The 17,114-nt window shown below is 43.0% G+C and overlaps 1 long non-coding RNA gene across 1 annotated transcript in view; it reads right to left on the bottom strand.

Moving 5' to 3' along the window:
• Positions 1 to 10,056, bottom strand: part of LOC140487745 (uncharacterized) — a 55,602-nt gene extending 45,546 nt beyond the window's left edge. Inside the window, exons 1-3 of the long non-coding RNA XR_011962923.1 lie at positions 10,001 to 10,056; positions 6,176 to 6,258; positions 2,978 to 3,064 (exon numbers count right to left, since the gene is read on the bottom strand). This is a non-coding gene — a long non-coding RNA (uncharacterized lncRNA). The remainder of the gene's footprint in view (positions 1 to 2,977; positions 3,065 to 6,175; positions 6,259 to 10,000) is intronic.
• Between the last annotated feature and the right edge of the window lie 7,058 nt (positions 10,057 to 17,114).

Genomic DNA, 17,114 nt, shown 5'->3' with positions numbered 1-17,114 from the left:
GCGCTGACATCAATCATCGAGGCCCATTGTGAGGTGAGTGGTGGGATCCTCCCTCTCTCTGCCCTGGGATGAGCTTCAGCATTCACAGTTAATGGGGCAGTATGATAGAGCACAGAGCCTGGGGCAATTCAGCCCATTTGGGATGTACCCTCTCCCTCTGGAGATGCTGCAAATCTGTCCCAATTCCCTTCCCATTTGCCCATAGCCCACCAAATCTTCCCTTAAAAAGTAAAATTCCAAATCTGTTTATGAATAACTGCTGAGTCTGTGTCCAGCTGTCATTCAGACTGTTCCAGATACTCAGAACTTACTGAATAAAAAAAGTTCACATATTCACATATTATTTGCCAATTACTTGAAAATAGTTACTAAAATTGTGACATTGTTAACAATTCCCCTCGCTCTGCAGATTAGATATCCTAGAAACAAATTTGCACCTGGTCAAGATCACTGCTTCACCTTCTCAGCTCCAAGGACAATTATCTGTGCTTCTGCTAGCTCTCCACAAAAGAGGAACACATCTTATTTTCATTTATTAGTGTCATAGAGATGTACAGCACAGAAACAGACCTTTGGTCCAATTTGTCCATGCCAACTAGGAATCCTCAACAAACAGAGCCCCATTTGCCAGCTATTGGTCCGTATCATTGGAAACTCTTCCTATTCACGTACCCAATCGGATGCCTTTCAAATGTTGTAATTGTATCAGCCTCTACTACTTCATCTGGCAGCTCATTCCACACATACACCACACACAGCTTGAAAACTTTGCCCCTTAGATCCGTTTTTAATCTTTGCCCTCTCAACTTAAGCCCATGTGATCTTGTTTTGAACCCACCAAACTGGGATGAAAAGACCCTGGCTGCTCACCTTATCCATGCCACTCATGATTTTATAAATCTCCATGAAGTCACCTCTCAGTCTTTGACTCTCCAGGGAAATTAACCCTGACCTATTCAGCCTCTCCCTGTAGCCCAAATCCTCCAACCCTAGCAAAGTCTTTGTAAATCTTGTCTGAACTCTTTCAAGTTTCACAATATCCTTTCCAGAACAGGGAATTTCAAACTTAAAACAGAATTCCTGAAATGGCTCAATCAATGTCCTGTCCAACCACAATTTGACGTCCCAGCTTCTGTACTCAGTGCATTGACCAATAAATATAAGCATACCAAAGACCACCTTCACTAGTCTGCCTACCTGCGACTCTACTTTCAAGGAACAATGAACCTGCACTCCATGGTCTCTATGTTCAGCAACATTCCCAAGGACTTTACCATTAAGTGTATAAGTCCTGCTCTGATTTGCCTTTCCAAAATCCAACAGCTTACATTTGTCTAAATTGAACCCAGTCTGCCATTCCTCACTCCAATGGCCCATCTGGTCAAGATACTGTTGCATTCTGAACTAACCTTCTTCATTGTCCACTACACCTCCAATTTTGGTGTCTTCTGTAAACCCACTGACCATATCTCATATATTCATATCCAAGTCATGTATTTAAGGATCCAATATCCATTCCAGCAGGACAATGCTGCTCACAGGCCTCCAGTCTGCAAAGCAACCCTCCATCACCAACCTCTGCCTCCTATCTTCAAGCCAGTTTTGTATCCAAATGGCTAGTTCTCCCAACATTTCATGTTATCTAACCTTGCTAACCAGTCTGCGTTGTGGAACATCGTTCAGTGTCCATATAGACAACGTCCAGTCTGCCTTCATCAATCATCTTTGTCACATCTTCAAAAAAACTCAATCAAATTAGAGAGAGAGAATTTCCCACACACAAAGCCATGTTAACTATCCCTAATCAATCCTTGTCTTTCCAAATACATGTAAATCCTGTCCCTCAGAATCCCTTCCAACAACTTACCTACCACTGACGTTAGGTTGACTGTTCTCTTGTTCCCTGGCCTTTCCGTACCACTTTTTTAAAATAATGGCACTAATCTTCCAACACCTCACCTGTCACAAAAAATTATATAAATACCTCAGGGAGGGGCACTGCCATCACCTTCCTAGCTTTCCACAAATTTCTGGGATACACCTGATCAGGTCCCAGGGATTTATCCACCTTGCTACTGTTTAAGACATCCAGTACTTCCTCCTCTGTAATATAGACACTTTTCAAGTTATCACTATTTATTTCTCCAAACTCTCTAGAATAGAATAGCATAGTATTTCTCCCACCTCCTGTTGTTCCATAGATGGCCTTGTTGATCTTTAAGGGTCCTACTCTCTGTCTGGTTATTATTTTATCCTTAATGTATTTGTAGAATCTCTTTGGATTCTCCTTAAACTATTTCCTAGAGATATTTCAAGTCCCCTTTTTGCTCTCCTGATTACCCTCGAGTATATTCCTGTAAAAACGTGATCCTGTACTCCCAATTCCTCCGCCTCTGCCATATCTGCTCCCAGAAGAAGCAATTCCACTCCAGGTCATCCCAGAAAGGTTTCCTCTTTCAAGGACTGCATTTCCCTCTTACTTGATCAACAATGCACTCCAACGCATATCTTCCACTTCCTGTACCTCCGCCTTCCCCCCACCCCTCCAACCACAATAAGAATAGAATCCCCCGCTCCTCACCTGCCACCCACCACCCACTAATCTCCATTAACCTCTGCTATGTCCGCTACCTACAGTCAGACCCCACCACTAGGGATATATCTCCCTCCCAGCCCTTTCTATCTTCCGCAGAGACCGTGGGATCTTTGGTGCTGATGTGCTGCCCCACGGATACCTCAGTCACTCACCCTACCAAATGGCCTAGTGAGATTATCACTAGATGGATAATCCAGACACCCAGATAACGTTCTGGGGCCCAGGGTTTGGATCCCATCACGGCAGACAGTGGAATGTGAATTCAATAAAAATTTGGAATTAAGAATCTATTAAAGACCATGAATCCATTGTTGATTATTGCGAAATAAAACCTCACCAGATTCGCTAATATCCTTCAGGGAAGGAATCTGCCATCCTTACCTGGTCTGGCCTACATGTGACTCCAGACCCACAGCAATGTGGTTGACTCTTTACTGCCCTTTGGGCCCAGCCAGTGATACCCTCATCCTGTGAATGAATAACAAAGAAGATCAAGTCTTGTACACAACCATACTATTTTTACAGATAAGTGATCTCTTAGTAAATTTGCTTCTCAACTCCCTGCTGACTATTGGGGAAGTGGGGGGTGGTCAATAATACCATCCCAATAAGGAGATCATCCCTTTCTTATTTCTCAGTTCCACCTGTATAACCTGCCTGGATGTACTCCCAGGAATACCCTCTTGAAGCCCAGCTGTGATGTTAGCCCTAATCAAATATACCTCTCCCCCTGCTCTGTTGCCCCCTTTCTATCTTTGCTATTGCATCTATACATTAAGCTGCTGGTCCTATCCATCATTAAGTCATGCCTCTGTAATTGCTATAATATCCCAGTGCGATGTTCAAAACCATACCCTGAGCTCCTCTGCCCGACCTATCGGGCCTCCTGCATTGAAACAAATGCAGGGTAACTGCTCATTCTGTGCCTTGCCCTTGTCTGCCTTGACTGTTTGACATCTGAACTGTACCGACGTCAGACTGAGCTCTTCCCTCACTCTCTCTCTGGGTTTACCCACATTCCTTCACTGGTTTAATGCCTCCTGAATAGCACTAGCAACTGTTCCCTTCCAGTGCCAGTACAATCCATCCTTCTGATGGAGGTCGATTCTACCCCACAAGAGATTCCAATGATCCAATAATGTGAACTCTTCTATTCCCATGTCATTGATACCAATAAACAACAGCCTCCCCTCAAAATGGTTATTCTCCCCTTTAAGAATATTCTGCTCCCTCTCTGAGACATCCTTATACAAAAATTACACATTCGAATAATAAACCTTACACTCATCAGGTCATCATAAAAGGATTACATGACACATTGAAGGTTTGGGGAGACCTTTTGAGAGAATGCGATGATTCAAAGGAGAATTTTTAAGCAGCAAATGGGATTGATCTGGAACACAATACTCACACACACAATGCGAATATCCAGATCCTGATATACTGAGTAATTCAATCAGAGTTTAGCAGAATATTTACTGAGATTACTAATACAAGTTTATAAAATCTGTCACTATCAGTTCAAGTTAGAAACTCACACCATCCCCTCCTCGTGGCCCAGGATTACTGTACATATTACCCTTGAGGACATCAACAGTCAACTCCAAGGGAAATCTGTGGGTTTCTAGGAGATTCCAACTTGAGATCTTATGTGACTGAACACAGCAGTTCTTTGACACATTGGAGAAAATGATCCAAGCGTCAGTGAGATATGGGGAACAAGAATTACTTTCTTTTCTTTCATTCCGTGCTGCCGCTCTGCCTCATCAATAAGACACGGGTGTGAAAGGCTAATGCCTAACGATGGGCAAGTTGTCTCCATCCTGACCAATGGGTAGGAAGATCCTCTCAATCACTCCAAAGCGTATCCCTAAAAAGATAGCAACTCTGTCTGCTTCCCACTGCCCAGTGCTCCCAGTAAATGTTTGAAAGAATGGGAAGGGGGGATATCTCCTAGAAAAGGCATAACTGTAAAGGTCTAAGAGGATTATGAAAAGAGAGAGATGCACAGGAGAAGGGGGCAACAAGTTGCCAGATGGGGTGTAACTTGGGAAAATGGGAAGTTGCTCATTTTGGAGGAGATAATAAAAGAACAAAGTACTATTTAAATGGTGGAAACTGTAGAAAACTGCACCACAAAGGGACCGGGGGTAATTGTTCAGGAAACACAGAAAGCTGCCACACAGTTACAACAGGGAATCAGGAAGGGGAATCGAATGTTTTGTTTCAAAGGTTTTCAGTATTAGAGTTTGGGGTCTTTACCTGAGAGTAACGTGTGAAGTGCTGGTGAGACCACCATATCTGCAGTAATGAGAGCAGTTTTGGTCCCTTTAGAGAAGGAAATGTGTCACTTCATTGGAGGCATTTCAGGGAAGATTCAATGAGATGATCCCTGGTTTGGAGTGATTATCTTTTAAATAAAGGCTGAAAAGATTGGGACTCTACTCACTGGATTTTGGAGAAAGAGAGGTGATCTCAGTGAGACAGATGGGATTCTTAAGGGGTTTGACAGGATAAATACTGAGAGGATGTTTCTGAGGGTAAATACTGAGAGGGGAGTCTGAAACCAGATTCTAAGTCACGGAATCAAGGATTCTGTTTTGGATTCAAGTTTAAGGTGACACAGACGCAGGTAAGGGGTTTCAGTAGCAATGGAACTGGGGTGAGGTGGAGAAAAGCAACGTTTAAGAGATTGGAATTCCTGGTGTTGTGATTGTGTGGATGTCTGATCAGAAGGTCACCTTGGGGTCAGATATAACAGCAATATTGTGAAGAGTGTCGTTCTGCCTCAGAGTTCCCAGTGAGAGGGAGGGGCTCAGCACAAAGATAAAGGTAAGGCAATGGGTTTAACCATGACAATGTTTCATTGGAGGAAACTGCAGCTAATCGAGTAGTGGGAATGTGACAAACAGTTTGATAACTGAGTAACAGTGGAGTAATGGAGAGGGATGATGGGGAGGGAGAGCTGGGCATCGTCAGTGTACATGTGAAACCGAACACAGTGTTTTTGGATGATATCACCTCCTGGCACTATGTACGTGAGATACAGGAGAGACAAAGGATAGATCGTTGAGGGACACCAAATGCAAGGAATTCAGAAAGGAAAAGGAGAGTGGATATGGAGCAGGATTTTCCAACAATGGTGAGGTCAAATATTAGTTTTTCACAGAATGGGAGAGAAGGACATAACCAAAAAAAGACCAACAGACAGAACAAGGAACAATATCTATGAATTGGCGAGGGGGAGTGATGAGGCGGCAGCGGAGGAAAGAGAGTTGGAAAGTGAGTTTAGAGAGATTAGGGTAAAGGGTCAAGGGGAGCTCTGATAAGGCTTGAGAAGACACTGGAGAAAGATGTAGGTTTAGGACGAAAACCAGGAACACTACGTGAGGCAGTTTGGCTCAGTGGGCTAGTGGGAGGGAGGGAAGCAGCAGATCGGATTATCTCAGTCTTAGTGACAGAAACTCCATGTGCTCCTCACTCGTTGTTGGAGGGGAGGATGGAGGAGACAGGACGATGGACAGTGTTTTACAAAGAAACAAAACCAGGATTAGTGATATTTAAAATGAGTGAACAAACCTGATGTATTTAGCTTTATTCCAGAATATTAAAACAAACGGCTGAAGTCCTGGTTCGAATCCCATCTTGGCAGATGGTGGAATCTGAATTCAAGAAAAAAAACAACGTATTAGGAATCTCCTGATCTCCATGAAACCATTGTCAATGGCGAAAAAAAATCCTGCCAACCTGACAGTGGCCCAGCCAGCTACTCACTGTATTAATCACTGCGAAGTCTCAACACAGGAATGAAACTGGATGGACCAGTTGGCAACTAACAAGGCACCAGAAATTACAACCACAGAATCAGCCCTCTCGATGGTGCAACGTCCTCCTCACTAACATATGGTTTTTGGTGCCAAAATGTGCAGAGCTGTCTCACAGACTAGTCAAGGAACAGCCTGACATAGTCATACTCACGGAATCATCCCTTACAAACAATGACCAGACACCACCATCACCATCCCTAGATTAGATTAGATTAGATTAGATTACTTACAGTGTGGAAACAGGCCCTTCGGCCCAACAAGTCCACACTGCCCCACCGAAGCATAACCCACCCATACGCCTACATCTACCCCTTACCTAACACTACGGGCAATTTAGCATGGCCAATTCACCTGACCTGCACATCTTTGGACTGTGGGAGGAAACCGGAGCACCCGGAGGAAACCCACGCAGACACGGGGAGAACGTGCAAACTCCACACAGACAGTCACCTGAGGTGGGAATTGAACCCGGGTCTCTGGCGCTGTGAGGCAGCAGTGCTAACCACTGTGCCACCGTGCCGCCCTAGAGAGTGTGGTGCTGGAAAAGCACAACAGTCAGGCAGCATCCGAGGAGCAGGAGAATCGACGTTTCAAGACTAAGCCCTTCATCAGCCTGACCTGCTGTGCTTTTCCAGCACCAGACCCTTGACTCTGATCGCAAGCATCTGCAGTCTTCACTTTCTCCTGAAATCTCTGGATATGTCCTGTCCCACTGGCAGGGCAGACCAGGCAGAGGTGGTGGCACAGACAGGGAGGATTTGCCCTGGGAGTACTCAGCGTTGGCTCCGGAGACCAGTAGGTCTCATGGCTCCTGCTGATTACCACGTACAGTCCTCCCTTGGCTGATGGATCAGTTCTCCTTCATGTTGAACAACACTTGGAGGAAGCACTGAGGAACTAAAATGATGTCAAACGTACTCTGGGTACAGGATTTCAATGTCCACTATCGAGACTTACTCTGCAACACAATTACTGACTGAGCTGGTCAGGTTCTAAAGGATATAGCTGCTCAACTGAATCTGCAGCAGGTGGTGAGGGAACCAACAAGAGGGAAAACCATACTTGATCTCATTGTTATGAATTGACCAGCTGCAGATACATCTGGCCATGACAGTATCGGTAAGAGTGACCATCACACATTCCTTTTGGAGACAAAGTCTTGCCTTAAAATTGAGAAACACCTCCATTGTGTTGAGTGACACTATCACCGTTCTAAATGGGATAGACTTCGAAGAGATGTAGGATCTCAAACTGGGTATCTCTGAGGCACTGTGGGACATCAACAGCAGCAGAACTGTACTCCAGAACAATCTGTAGTCTCATGGGTTTGTAAATCCTGCTTTCACCCATCACAATGGGCTGTAAAGGAGGGCATGCCATGTGCAGCACCAGGCAGACTTAAAAATGAAGTGCCAACCTGGTGAAGCTACCAAACAGAACTACCTGCATATCAAACAGCATCAGCAGCAAGCAACAGAGCTAAGTGATCCTACATCCAGTGGAACAGATCGGAGCTCTGCAGTTCTGCTACACCCAGTTGTGAACGGTGATGGACAATTAAACAACTCACTGGAGGAAGCATCACAGATATCCCCACCCTTACTGATGAAGGGGCCTCACACATCCATGCACCAGATAAGACAACAGCATTTGCAGCCAGAAGTGTAAAGTGGGATGATCCATCTTAGCCTTCTCCAGTGGTTTCTAACATCACAGATGTGAGTTTTAAGCCAGTTCGATTCAGTTTGAATAACATCAAGAAATGGTTAAGTCGTGCAAAGGCTACGTGCCCTGCAAATATTCTGGCAATAATACTGATATCTTGTGCGCCAGAACTTGCCACCCACCAACCCAAGTACCGCTCCAGCGCTGGCATCTACCGACAATGTGAAACATTGCCCAGGGATGTTCAACACAAAAACACAGGGCAATCCAACCCAGCCAATTTCCCTCTATCAGTCCACACTCGATCAGCAGTAAAGTGATGGAAGATGTCATCAATAGGGCTACCAAGCAGCAGCTGCTGAGTAACAGCCAGCTGAGTGACACTCATTTTAGGCACCACCAGGGCCACTCAGCTCCCGATTGTTACACCGCTCGGATTCACAACCTGATAACCAGCTGAATCCCAGAGGTGAGGTGAGTGTGACAACTCAGTCCCACTCCAAGATCACTAATTCTAGCTGATTCCACCCTCATCACAACTCATATACTGAAACTCTCATCCATTGTGTGTTATCTCCCGACTTCATTTTCCAAACACACTCAGGGCCAGCTTCCCACATTCAACCTCCCTGTAATCTCAAGAAAGTCTAAATCTCTGCTTGTTGATTCATCAAAAGACTCCTAATTATAATTAACATACAGCCATAGAGATGTACAGCAAGGAAACAGACCCTTCGGTCCAACCCGTCCATGCTGACCAGATACCCCAACCCAATCTAGTCTCACCTGCCAGCACCTGGCCAATATCCCTCAATTTAAAATTCTCACACTTGATTTAATTCCTGGCTGTGATAATCCCTAGCTCCCTGCACCACACACACTTTGAGACTTCGACAACCCATTTTCTTAAGAGACTCCCAACCATTTGTTAATTCATTAGTTCACCTGTGTGGCGCGGCTGTTTCTACACATGCTGAAGCAGCATGGTCTGAAATTCACAGCCAAAACCTCACAGACCTGCTTTCCACCTTTAAGACATCCCTCAAAACCTGCTTTTTGGCAGTGCTTTTGGTCACCTGACCTAATATCTCCATCTCTGGCCTTATGTCTAAAGTTCTCAATAGTATTTTTGTGAAATTATAAGCATGATAATAGAAATACAAACTGTTGTTGATTTGGACATTATTTTCAAACCATCACTGTTGCTGAATGAATACTCTGTCATGTCTCTTATCCAACCACATTGTAGGAGCACCTTCACCACACAAACTGCAGCTGTACAAGAAAGTCAAGCATCACCCTCTCCACAGGCAACAGGGCTTTGGCATTAATCACTGGTATCTGTGGAAGGAGAAACACAGTTGATGTTTCAGGGAGTGCAAAATGGATTACAGGGGGGTACAGAATTTGATAGTCAGAAATGGAAGAAAAATACACTTGCTTGTTGGAAAAAATAATTCTTGACTGTCAAAAATATTCAAGAAAAAAGTAATCTGATAATAGAGCAGTACATGGTCAGGGGCTGGGCCGCCCTTTGTCTATAAATTACTTTCGAGACTGAGGAAGCTGTATATTGACAAAGCGGTCATGAGTGAGCCCAGAGGTGAATCAGAGCAGTATTGGCTGCTATGATCCCAATGACTCTATACGAGAGAAATCCTGCACATGCGCCTGGCTGCACCTTGCCCCCTACAAAGATGGCGGCTCCGCACGTGTCCAGTGAATCTTTGTCCCGAATAAAGATGGCGGCGCTCACTCAGGCCTGCAGCCGCTGAGGCAATTCCCCATTTACTGCAAACACGGGACTGGGACGTTCAAATGTGTTTTACGACGAGCACAATTTGTTTGTAAAACCTCTCCGCTCATAGCAACACAGGTTTTCTCCCGTTTCCCTGTTTATTTCTTTCCTTACCGTACTCTTTCTCTCCATCACTTCCCGAACATTCATTACATCGACTCTGAGCCGCGCGCAAGGGTGATCACATGGTTTAGTTCAGCTCTGCCCTTCATTTACTTTGATTGGTTGGAGGACCAACATCCCGCTCGGTCCTCCAGATCCGCCCACCGACCTATCATTGGTCCGGTGCTGACATCAATCACCCGCGTGTCACTTTGTTGGCTAGAGCATGCGCAGTGCATCCTGCTTTAGATGAAATGTTGGGTAATGTGATGGGAGAGTTTGCTGAGGGTAAGAATTCCCTTTGTGTGAGCTCTGCAGTAGATTTCCTTTATTCATGGAGGGAATTGCCTTCCTACTCATGACTGGAAAGCTGTGATTGATGAATCAATGCCATCTGAATCAGTACATAAACACCACATTTTCACTGCTTTTCACAACATCTGAGATCTTTAGCACATTGTATCACGCTCGTCTTTGGAAACAAAACAACATGAAAAGGAGCCTCAAGGAATCGGAGCAGGAGTAGGGCATTCATCGCCTTCAGCTTGTTCTATCAGATCATGGCTTGGCCAACCCAGACCTCAACACCTTTTTTATGCTTGATCCGCATAGCCCTCAACTGCTCAATATTTCAAAAATCTATCTGCCCTCTTTTAAAATAATTTGAGATAGTAGGGAATCTGTGATTCTATGTGGAAACAGGCCCTTCAGCCCAACAAGCCAGAACAACCCTCCGAAGAGTAACCCAACCATTCCCCTCCCACATTTAACTTTCACAATTGTTTGGGCGAGAAAATTCTAGCCATTCTCAGAGAAAAAAATCTTTACTTTTTCTAAAATGAATGTTCCCTTATGTAATGTCCCCTGGTTTGAGACTTCACTGGTGCTAGAAGATCTCGTCAACATCTACTCTGTCAAGCTCCTCAGAATCTTGTTTCCATAAGATCACCCCTGCTTATCTATTCTTGATAGGTCAACCCTTTTGTCCTCAAAGCAGCTCAGTGAATCTTTTTTGAATGGTCTCCGATGTTAGTTTATCCTTTATTAAACATGGGAGCATACATTGTATACAGTACTCCAAGTGAGGACTCAGCAACAGCCAATGTGATTAACCAATCCTCAGTCCATGCTAATACATTACGCCGATACCATGAGCTCCTGTATTATGCAATTAACGTTTATGTAGCACCTCATCATTTACATTTTTAAAATCCCAAATACAGAACATCATTGGATTGCCCTTTATCAGCCCTGCTTGTTATCTCCTCAATGAACTGTCGTAAATTTGTCAAATATAGTTTCTCTTTCACAAAACCCAGTCTACCATGTTTAATGATAAGCTTTTCTATATGTCCTGCAATTTCTTCCTTTAATATTCGACTCTGTAGATTCTTTCAGTACATTTGCTAAGAATGATTCCCCTCTCTTAAATCCATGTGGACACTGTCCAATCCTGTCACTGTTCCGTAAGAAACTTGACTGTACTCCAATATAGTTAGTAAATGTATCTGTATTTAATTTTAACAATTGATTATTTATAAATGCTGGACCAATGCAATATCAATGAATTAATGACTGAATTTGGGTTATAATGTTTTTTTTTTGTAAATTCCTTTTCGTACTGTGTTATGCAGAGAGCACGAAGTGATCACTCTTAATTGTGAGTAACTATGAAAATAATATATTTTAAAAATGACATCCCAAAATTCTGCCTCATTATTGTGCAAGGAGGATTTTGCATTCAATAGTTTGCAGATAAAATTGAACAGATTTTTGCTGCAATTTGGCCAGACTGCAGGTTACACCAAAGTGGCAACTCTGTTGTCAAATTCTTACTTGACACTGCCCAAGGTGATACTGATGGGACTTCACTTTGCCTTTCTTGTTCACCAGCTTTATTTCCAGGTTTAATTCTATAATTATTCTAGAGATTGTAATTTTAGACAACTTCTCTTTAAGGTACATATGTAAATATCATACTGAAATGTTGCACTGAATGGTACCAAATCTGAAATTAGTCTCTAATCTAATAGTGACATGCTCTGACCCTTCTACATAGGTAATGGCATAAGTCTCTGCCAGTAATCTTTCTGAAACCGGTGATTCCTGATGAAGGACTTATGCCCGAAACATCAATTCTCCTGCTTCTCGGATGCTGCCTGACTTGCTTTGCTCATTGGGGAAACTTGCAGGATCTGTAGAAGGAACACGTGTTTCAGAGTGTATGCAATAAACCTGATCATTGTTTTTTTTCACAGAGCTTGGGACCCGACTGGATCAGCAATGAAGCTCGTATTGTTTTTTAAATTTCCGAGCTTGCCAAATTATTGTTGGTAAATGCAGGTGACTTTATCAAAGCACATTTCACATGCCCCAGCTAGGAATCTGATCTCAATTCTGTCAGTCCATCCATTCCTATGGATAACAGGTATTTTAAATGTGAGCACTCCATTTAACTATTTGAATTGAATACTTCAGTGGTTACGTCCTCTTGGATTCTTAATTTCAAATTACGAAATGTGATTTTTTGTCCCCCCTGAATTTGCCAAGCACTGGGCAGTTCTGGAATATTCCAAATATTTACAATAGATGCATTTACACTATTGAAGGCAACCTGACAGATTTGAATTCCATTCGGGTAGTCAACAACAATACATAAGTAACTTTATGAATTGCTTACTGTACACCAACAACGTAAGCCAATTATTAGTGAAACCACAGATTGTTTGCCAAGGATTACCAAATCTAAACAGTGCATTCCAGATATGCTCACTATCACCATCTGGGAGCAGTCTCCCAAAGTGCTCCCAGAATTGAGAAAGCACACACACTGCCCCCCCAAAGATAAATCTACTGTCACAGGCTTCACTCTTATTGTATACAATGACATTTATTGTCCAGTTCTATAATGTGACAAATGATTTTACATACAATTTGTAAAATACTTTAAATCCTGAAGAAATGTGATGTCAGCCCTTTGTAGAAGTGAATGGAAAGTGTGATGTTTGTTTGACCTTTGGCTCTATGTATCAGACCGAACTGAACCTTTAGTAAGATGTGGGATGTTTCCCACACACTTTGTTTAAAAAAGCAAAGATATGCTCTGAGATTTAAATGTTCAATCAGGTTTAATAAAAATCCTTCCAAAAATTGAGTTTGACTTTAGCTCCTTTAAAGAGACATGCTCTTGGCCTTCAATTTTGTGACATGTGATCATTCTTTGGTAAAGGTGGCTGTGTGTAACACTGCAGGATGTTGTGCTGAAGTGCCTCATTGGGTGGATGAGCTTTATTACTGGTGTAACTTGGATAATTTTGAGATGGAATATTATTGAGAGTTAAATCTTGTTTTTAAACTGAGGCATGCTTGTATAACTCAAGTGTGGAAACTATGCTCATGTTTGCAATGAACCTTTCACTTTTGGAGATTAGTATTTTTCCGATCTGTTTTGTAAATAAAGTTCACTATAGAAAGCACAGTGCTGGAGAACTGCAGGTCCAGCAGCATCTCTGGAGGGGAATTAAACATTGTAAGCTCCAAGTCTCATGACCATTTGTCTATTCTGACAAAGAGTCACTGAAATTGAAATGTAACATTATTTTTCTCTTCACCGATGCCCTCAGAACTGCTGAGTTTCTCCAGCACTTTTTTCTGGGGTTCAGATCTCCAGCACCTGCAGTTTATTGTTTTGTTATTGATCCTATGATTTGACTTGGGGAGCGAGAGGCAGCAACTGTGATCAACTAGAATAAAACTCCCCAACCATGAAAAAAAACACATAGTTCTTTATACTTTGCAAAACACGACTGTAAATAAGAAATGCAATTAAGCTAAGTGCAAGGCGCATACCACCTGCCTTGTCTCAAACTTGCTACCCATCTTTGAGGACTAATCTGTCAGAATTGTGTTTGCTCGCTTCCTTTGAGATCACAGTCCACAAATGTCCCAGTTCCAATTCCTGGGCCGGGCCCCAGTTACCACATTGCAGTGGGGTGGGGAGCTTTGTGTCAGCCTGAACTTTTAATAACAACATTGTAGGTTGACGTTGACGGTTTTGACGAATATTTTGTCATCAAACTTGGAGGAAATCCTTCTGAATGTATTGATTAACTGGACTGAGCCTGTTTACATGCAGCCCTGTTAGTAGTGCTGTAATATTCTCAGTTAATAATCACACAACACCAGGTTATAGTCCAACAGGTTTAATTGGAAGCACACTAGCTTTCGGAGCACCGCTCCTTCGTCAGGTGATTGTGGAGGGCACAATTCTAAGGCACAGAATTTATAGCAAAAATTTAGTGTGATGTAACTGAAATTATCCATTGAAAAATACCTTGATTGTCTGTTGAGTCTTTCATCTGTTCGAATACCATGATAGTTTCACTTCTTTCATGTATAAATCACAGAACCTTTTTTTAAAAGTTGCATTCCTGACAGTGGCCCATCAAATCACTCATTGTATTAATCACTGCACAGTCTCAACAAAGGAATGAACCTGGATGGACCACATTACATCTACCAATGCACTGGAAAATACAACAACACAATCAGCCCTCTTGACCCTGCAACTTCTGTCTCACTGTGGGCGAACAGCAGCAGCAGAACTGTATTCCAGCCCAATCTGAAATCTCATGGCCTGGTATATCCCCCACTCAACCATTAACATCAAATCAGGGGAATCAACCCTAGTTCAATGGAGAGTCCCGTAGGGCATGCCAGGAGCAATACCAGGCATACCTAAAAATGTGGTGCCAACCTGGTGAAGCTACCCAACCTGCATGCCAAACAGCACAAGCAATACCAAATAGAACTATGTGATCCAACAACCAATAGATCAGATCTGAGCTCTGCAGTTCTGCCACACCTAGACAGGAATGGTGATGGGCAATTAAACAACTTAATGCAGGAAGCATCACAGATATCCCCAACTTTACTGATGGAGGGGTCTCACACATCCATGCAACAGACAAGACTACAGCATTTGCAGCAATCTTCAGCCAGCAGTGCCAAGTGGATGAGCCTTCTACATTGGTCCTGGACATCACAGACGTGAATCAACTTGGTTGAAAACTTATTTCAAATCAGATCAAGAAATGGAGAAGTAGTGTAAAGGCTGTCGGCCCTACCAACATTGTGGCAATAATACTGATGGCTGTGCTCCAGAAATTGCTGCCCACCAAGACAAGTCCAGCACTGGCACCTACTGACATTGTGGAACATTTCTCAAGGATGTTCAACACAAAAACGCAGGACAGAGCCAACTCAGCCAATTTCCCTCTATCAGTCGACACTCGCTCAGCAGTGAAGTGATGGAAGGTGTCATCAACAGTGCTGTCAAGCAGCTGCTCAGCAATAACCTTCTGTGACACCCAGTTTGGGTTTTGCCAGGGCCACTCAGTTCCTGATCTTGTTGCAGACTTGATTCACAAACTGACAAACAGCTGAATTCCAGAGGTGAGGTGAGGGTGACTGCCCAGTCCCACTCCAAGACCACTATTTCGACTTCAGTGATATCACCTGACCTCACCACAGTCTCAGCTCATTTACTGAAACTCTGATTCATTCATTTTATTAACTCTAGATTTCATTATCTAAACCCACTCCTGGCCAGGATCCCACAATCACCCTCCCTATAATCTTCAGAATATTGAAAACTCTACCGCCCAATTGCTCACTTGTACCAGAACTTGCTGATCCATCAAAAGGCTCCCATTTATAAGCAACAACAATTTACTTTCACACACTTGACTTAATTCCTATCTTCCTGCACCACACACCTTTTCATATCTCAATAACTCATTTTAGTGTAGACTCCCAATGATGTGTTTATTTTTGAGTTCAGCTGTGTGACTGTTTCTATAGATTCCAAGGCAACACGGTCTGGAATTCCCACCCTCTAAGATCTGTTTTCTTCTTTTAAGGCATTCCTGAAAAATTGCTTATTTGGCAATGGTTTTGGTCACTGGACAAAATATTCTCCAGCTGTGGCCTTATGTCAAAAGTTCTCAATATTTTTCTGTGAAATTAAAAACATGTTGATTTGTCCAGATATCTTTTACTTTTCACTATCGCTGAGTGAATAATCTGTAATATCTCTTACCCAACCACGTTGTGGGAGCGCTTTCACCATTCAAACTGCAGCTGTGCAAGGAAGTCAAACATCACCCTCTCCACAGGCAACAGGGCTTTGGCAATGATCACTGGTATCTGTGGAAGGAGAAATACACATAATGTTTCAGGGAGTGCAATATGAATTATAGGGAATGAAAATGGTGCAGAATTTGACCGTCAGAAATGGAAGGAAAATCCACTCACTATTGGAAAAAAGAATTCTTGACTGTCAAAGATATTGTGGAAAAAATAACCTGATAATGGAGCAGCATAAGGTCAGGAGTCGGGCAGCAGTGGACAATCCATTTACAAAAAGGTCTGTGAATGTAGTAGTAAAATACTAAACATGGCAAAAATACACTCATGTGAGACTGAGGAAGCTAGATAACGAACAAGTGGACATCAAGGAGCCCAGAGGTGAATCAGAGCAGTGTTCACTTTTATGATCCCACAGTCAGAGATGTCTAGCACAAAAACAGACTCTTCAGTCCAACCCATCTATGCAAACCAGATATTCTGACCTAAACTATTCCCATTTGCCAGCACTTGACCGATATCCCTCTGAATCCTTCCTATTCAAATGCCTTTTAAAAGTTACAATTCTGGTTGCCCTTTAGGCTCCTTTTGAATTTTCCCTTCTCACCCTAAACCTAAATCCTCTAGTTCTGGGCTCCACCAACCCTTGTCTATTTACGCTATCCATGCCCCTCACGATTTTATAAATCTCTTCAACATCACACCTCAGCCTCTGACACTCCAGAAAAAATGGCCCCAGACTATCATGCCTCTCCCTGCAACTCAAATCCTCCAACCCTGGCAACATCCTTAAAAAAATCAATTCTCAAACCTTCCATGTTTCGGTGCATCTTTCTGATAAGATGGAGACCAGAATTGCACACAATGTTCCAAAAGTGGCCTAACCAATGTCCTGGATAGCTCCTTCACTCAATGCTCTGACCAACGAAGGGAAGAATCCCAAACAATGTCTTCACTATCCTATATACCTGTGACTCTA

Source organism: Chiloscyllium punctatum, chromosome 17 (assembly GCF_047496795.1).
Source record: "Chiloscyllium punctatum isolate Juve2018m chromosome 17, sChiPun1.3, whole genome shotgun sequence".
Lineage (NCBI taxonomy): Eukaryota > Metazoa > Chordata > Chondrichthyes > Orectolobiformes > Hemiscylliidae > Chiloscyllium > Chiloscyllium punctatum.
The sequence above is the reverse complement of the archived record's forward strand: the minus strand, read 5'-3'. Positions and strand labels throughout refer to the sequence as shown.